Source organism: Haplochromis burtoni, unplaced genomic scaffold, assembly GCF_018398535.1.
Source record: "Haplochromis burtoni strain Fernald_Lab_line unplaced genomic scaffold, NCSU_Asbu1 Contig_567, whole genome shotgun sequence".
In the NCBI taxonomy this organism is placed as follows: Eukaryota; Metazoa; Chordata; class Actinopteri; order Cichliformes; family Cichlidae; genus Haplochromis; species Haplochromis burtoni.
The window spans coordinates 274,319-280,648 of record NW_024582928.1 but is presented as its reverse complement, the minus strand read 5'-3'; the positions used below and the strand labels follow the sequence as shown (position 1 = coordinate 280,648).

Here is a 6,330-nt window from a genome sequence, read left to right as displayed (position 1 = left end):
AAAATTGCCATAACTTGACCTCATGTTGCCTGCTTCTTTTCTTGTGTGTCTGTGGATGTAAAACAGTAACACACTTTCTGCTCTGTGTCTTTAACTGTAAATAAATGCAATATGTTTTCATTTTAAAATGCAGTGCAAAAAACTTCTGCTCTAAATCTTTTTTTTAGCAAAAAGCTTTTTTTTTGCCTGTTGTGGAAGTTTTCCATTTAAATAAAGCCTGCAGACGAGCGGTGAGCGGTAGCTAACATTCTTTAATCAAACACACAAAGAACAGACAACCAAGCTTGATGAAGTCCCTGCATGACCGCGGGACAGACGGTCAGCAGAGTCTCCCTGAGCCTAGCATGGCTCTCAGTTAAATACCTTCTCCAGGAACAAAAGGCAGTACACAGCTGTTTCACACCTTAAGGTTCACACTCCCTTGCTACCTCCCAGAGTCCTCGAAGAGACAAAAGATCTTCCTGTGGAGTTGTCTGCTTCCCCCAACTTCTCTTACTGTATGAGTGTGAGACATGTTAAAATCCAGTGGCACCAAGGTATAATACAATAAAATAATGTGATTAATACATAAGTAAAAGAAATTCCTATGCATGCCCCTTCCTGATTTCTTATGTTTTAAAATAATAAAAAATGAAAATTTCTACAAAATCTTTTAAACTGAAGTGATTCATTCTTCTGCTACTACTTATCTCTGGGAATGTTCAACCAAAACTTGGTCCTGATGTTAATCCAAGGTTTAACACTCCTGCTGATTTTAAATCTAGATCAGGTCTTGGTTATTCACCAGACATTATTGTTTTGTCTGAAACACAATAAAATCTTTATCTGGTGATAGTACTGGTATAATGGTTCCCCCACAAAATGACAAGGCTGACATTCTCAGTTGCTTTACTGAGCATTTTATAATGTCTGGTACACAAATTGAAAGTCTTTCTTATGAGCACTCCTGAGCTGCATTCTCTGATAATTTTATGGCTAGCCACTCCTTTAATTTTTACCCAAGCCCTAAAACATTTAGATACTAGAAAACCAACAGGCCCTGACAATTTGGAGATTTCCTTTCCAAAGCTAGCTGCTGATTTTATTGCCCACCAGTTACTTATCTTTTTAATTTTTCTTTGGATACAAATAAAATTCCAACCATATGGAAGTCTGCTTTTCTGTGAGGATCTGTAAGTTTTAAATAATTATTGGCCAGCTTCTACATTATCTGCTTTTGTTAAAGTTCTGGAAACTCTTTTTAGTGAACAGCTGAAAGATTTCCTGACTGTAAATAAGATTTTAAGTGACTTTCATCAGGCTTGAGGAAAAATTACAGTACAACTACAGCAGCCTTAAAAGTGATAAATCATCTAATCGATTCAGTTGATAACAAGAAACACTGTGTAGCCCTTTTTATTGATCTAGCCAAGGCATTTAAAGCAAACACTTGTCAGTTCAGGGTTGTCTGAAAAAACTGTTTCAAAGTTATTTATCAGGCAGGTCTCAGTGTGTACAGGTAGGAGTCACTTCTAGCTTGCTTAATGTAACCAAAGGAGTGCCCCAGGGCTTTGTTCTTGGGCTGCTGTTCATTTTTATGCTGATGATATGGTGATGTACTCTTCTGCACACACTCCTAGCCAGGCTATCTGTCAGCTTTAATCAGCTTTCACAACAGTACAGCCTAACCTGTGGGATTTAAAACTTGGTTTGAATGCTGACAAAATTAAAACGATGATGTTATAATAATAATAATAATAATAATAATAATAATAATAATAATAATAATAATTTATGGCTTAAATTGGCATTGAAACACTATTTGGCGACCTATCCTCTTTTGTGCACCAAGTTTAAAAGCACAAATAAATAGTAGTATGTTTACACAGGCCTATATGTAATTTTCTCTTTAAAAAAAATGTTTCCAGGTGTCCCAGTCAACCGGCTATTTTGAGCTGCAACTGATCTCCGTGGAGAATGTAAACGGCGAGTTGGCAGGCGGGGAGTGCTGCGACGGCCCCCGGAGCTCCCAGGACCTGGGCTGCACTGAAGACGAGTGTGACACTTACTTTAAAGTGTGCCTGAAGGAATATCAGATGGAGGTGGCCACCACTGGCTCCTGCACGTTTAGAGCTGCATCTACGCAAGTTCTCGGTGGAAATTTTTTTTTGCCAACAATAAATCCAGTAAAATTGATGACGCTAACACGATTGTCATTCCCTTCCTGTTTGCTTGGCCGGTGAGTATTTCCTGCTCCAGTTACAGTGCATCTGGAAAATATTCACGGGGTTTCACTTGTTTCACATTTTGTCATGTTACAGCCTTACTCCAAAATGGGTTAAATTCATTTTCACCTCAAAATTCTACATACAATACATAATGACAGTGTGAAAAGTTTGCATGAAATTCTTCCAAATTTATGAAAAGCAAAACCCCAAATTTTAAGATGTATATAAGTATTCATAGCATTTGCTTTGACAGTGAAAATTGAGTTTCCGCTGATAATTTGTTTTCAAATTACCTGTGGTAAATTCAGTTGATTGGACATGATTTGGAAAGGCACACACCTGTCTATATAAGGTCCCATAGTTGGGAGTGCATACCAGAGCACAAACCAATCCATGCTTTGTCCTGTGTGTAGACAGGACTGGCACATGAGAAATCAACCTAAAAAAAATCTGAAAATCTCAAGGAAATTGGTATATGCCATAATAGGTATGTAGCCACTGTTACAATATCATAAAATATAATGTAAGGGGGAAAATTATTAAATAAAAGAATTTAAATAAGAAGACAGATCAATCTTGAATCTTCATGTAAATGTTAGCAACATAGACATGTCATGAGTCTGCAGAGCTCCCAGATCCATGGGGAGTGTTACATGTTAAGGACCCAGATAAAGAGTCTTATTTTTTTTATTTTTTTATTCTTAAACAGAGTGATTGTGTTGTTAAGCAAAAAGGAGTTGCTAAATGGGACGTGTTTATATAGCTGTTCACCCCAAATTTGAGTGATGGTGAAGGCTGTTGTGACTATATCATTAAATGGGCAACACTTCAACACTTCGTTCAGGAACACATGTATGCACTGAAATATTAAGTCCTAAATGTCATGTGACTGGTTGTTTTTCCTTTTCCTCAAGCGGACATACACTTTGACTGTAGAGGCCTGGGACTGGGACAACAACACACACAACAGTAAGTCAAAACTTCACATACATCCAATGCAGTTTCTATTGCAGTTTCTCAATAAGATTTGCTTATGACCAACACTAAAACATTCATCTGAGCCTGTCAGCCATGTCCACTCACTTTTTTTTTATTATTTTATTTTTGGTTTAAAATGTGAAACGACCTCCAAACTGATGACCCATTCCTATGGCACAAATAGACACAAAAACCTTCTGTGAGATTTAATTTATAGAAACAGTTTCTAGAACCCAAACATTTTATTTAGTACGTCTTGATGCATTCTCAATCATCCAAGTGACTTCTTCAGTCTCAGCTGACTGACCTGCAGTCAGCTGAGACTGAAGAAGTCACTTGGATGAGTGACGAAACGTTTCTCCCACAAAACACTACATCTAGATGAACAGAATCAACTTTTGGAGATTTTATTTAGTAAGACACATGGACAAAAAGAAAGGATCACAATGTTGATATTTATCTTTATTTTTTAATAACCTACAGATTTGTTTGAGATGTTCTGTTGTGAGCTTCTGAGAAGTCATTTAAAAGCTTTGTCAAACAAAAAAGAAACACTAAAGAGGGTTTATTTACCTCTGTTATCGGTTATCTGCTATTCTGGATCACGATCATGTGGAAGTAAGTGAGGAAAAATAAACACCAGATACAGAGCATTAGAACAAAGAAGAGATTTTAAGGCGATGACAAAGGGAATGTATTCATAGTTACATATTTGTGTTCGGCAGATGCAATTATGGCTGGCAGGGAGAACTTTGTAACGAATGTTTGACTTATCCTGGATGTGTCCATGGAACTTGCAACATGCCCTGGCAGTGCAACTGTGAGATGAACTGGACAGGTCTGTTTTGCGACAGAGGTATGACTAAAAATTTCTTACATTTTAATCACTTCTCTGCCAAAACAGTATGGTCCCTGCTTATTCAGTACTCGTAGTAAAATAACAATGAAAAATAACCAGTAAGTCAGTTGATATCCACTAAAACAAAATGGAATGACTTCTGTATCATCCAATTCTCCAGTTTAAATGTAGATATAAGCATGTCTTCAGAGGAGAAAAGGGTAGGATAACTCAGGGAATACTATTACAAAAGTACAAAAGAAAGTTACAAATAACAATTCAACACTGTGATTGGCAGGCATTGCATCTTTTTTAAAGAAAAAAAGTTTCTGTGGGTATATCATGCAATTTGACCAGATTAAAGACCCTTAGAGAAAAAGGTTCCAGTTCTCCAGTTCATGCAAATGCATAGAGGTGGCATGCTTTACATCACTCCATCCAAGGCTTTGCACTGCACTTGATAGTTTAAGGTTTGGATGCAGCTGCTCGGACATTGAAACCCATTCCATGAAGCTCTCTACGTATTGTTTTTGAGCTAATTTGATGGTTACATGAAGATTAAGGGGCTATAGCAATTGACTGCAGAAATTTAATGACCTCTGTGCACTAAGCATCTGCTGAACCCACTCTGTGATTTTACATAGCCTACAATTTCACTGTTGAGTTGCTGTCATTTTCAGTTGCTTCCACTTTGTTATATTTAATCCCCTTTTGTATTTCCTATTCTGCCCTTCCATTCTTGTCTCTTTGTTATCTGATGTGTTTGTGTCAAGAGTTCAGTTTGACCCCCTTTGACAGATTTTGTTTACACAATAACAATCAGCTGTCTCAGGTCATTTAACATGGTTGCATTTCCTGAATCACGATCACGTCTACAAGGCTGACATCCAGTTATTTGAGCAGATCAGTTGCAGAACTATGTTACTGACACAAATGGGTGCCAATCCAGTCAGTGGGTTTCATTAAAGCTCTTTATTTTTGCTCAAAACATTGCATTTAGTATGGAATGGGGATTTTGTTTTCTCTCTCTGCAGCTCCATTTAAAGATGCTGATCAGCTCCAAGTGCTCTAAACTCGTGTTAATTATTGAGATAATATTGGGATAAATAAGCATGTTTATACATGTTTTCGTGTTTTAGAGTTTGAATTCAATCTAGGAGAATAAGACTTGAGGAGGAGGAAAAGAGTGGCATTTTAAGATTGTCTCCTTCTTTCCTGTCTTAGACACATTTTAGAAATGCAATTAATATCAACTGTTTGGAAAGTATTTTCTATTGAAGAGTATTTTGTACTTACATGCTTTTTCCCTTCACTATTTCAGCAGCGGTTTCACCTGACTCAGCTTAAAATCTATAAATCAGCTCCAGACTGTGCAGCCAGCAGACCAAGTGACAAGTGAGCACATTGTGCTAGTTTAATCCTTTTCCCGTAGTCTCCCATGATTTCAAATCCTTTAAAATTTGTCTTTTAAATCCTTATAGCATCTCCAATAATTACACATATCTTATTCATGTATAAGCCAGATATTCACGTCTTTATTTCACCTGGGAAGAAGCTAGTCTTATTGCTCATTCTTGAAGTGTACATAACTATTGCAGTGCACCTTTGCATGTGTTACCCCACACCTCTACACAGCAATTTAAATATAGCAATATAAGAGAACAATAAAGTGTATGAAGTGATTTATGATTGAGCAGAAGCTTTGTTTTCTTCAGGACTTTGATGGTTTTTTTGAGTGTACATATTTTTCTGAGGTTTCCATATATCATAATTTGAGTTTTTCTTAAAAAGTGACCATTTGTTTTTTTCAGACCATCTTTTTAGTTTTGTCATTTCTTGTTTCGTGACCTGCAAAAGCTGTTGCAAATTCTCTCCATGACAAAGAATATATGTATCATCCGCAAATAAAAATGAACTTCGACATATCTGCTGCTCTGCATATATCATTTGCATATAAGATGAAGAGTCTGAATGTTGAGGAGTCCCTGCTCTCTAAATGCTTTTCACCCAGTCTAGCGCCACCCCTCTAATATGAGGTCTTTCCTTTGTATCATTTAACATCTTGTCATCAAATGTGTCAGAGGTTGTTTTCAAGTTAAAAACTCCTGCTGCTTACTTTGTTTCATTGACACAATTTGTAACTTCTTTAAATAATTCAGTTAATGCCATGGATGTTGATCTGTTTGATCTAAATCCGAAAAATCCTGGTAATATTTTGTTTAGTTATAAATGTATACAGTCTATTAAGTATTTTTGAATAATTGTGGGAGTAGAGAAATGGGTCTGTAATTTGTGAGCAACAACATA

At 36.6% G+C, this 6,330-nt stretch overlaps 1 long non-coding RNA gene across 1 annotated transcript; it reads left to right on the top strand.

Moving 5' to 3' along the window:
- The first annotated feature begins 2,604 nt into the window (after positions 1 to 2,604).
- Positions 2,605 to 5,939, top strand: LOC102294837. Its single transcript, XR_001335748.2, has 4 exons — positions 2,605 to 2,694; positions 3,122 to 3,176; positions 3,911 to 4,041; positions 5,345 to 5,939. It is a non-coding gene; the product is annotated as an uncharacterized LOC102294837 (long non-coding RNA).
- The last annotated feature ends 391 nt before the right edge of the window (positions 5,940 to 6,330 follow it).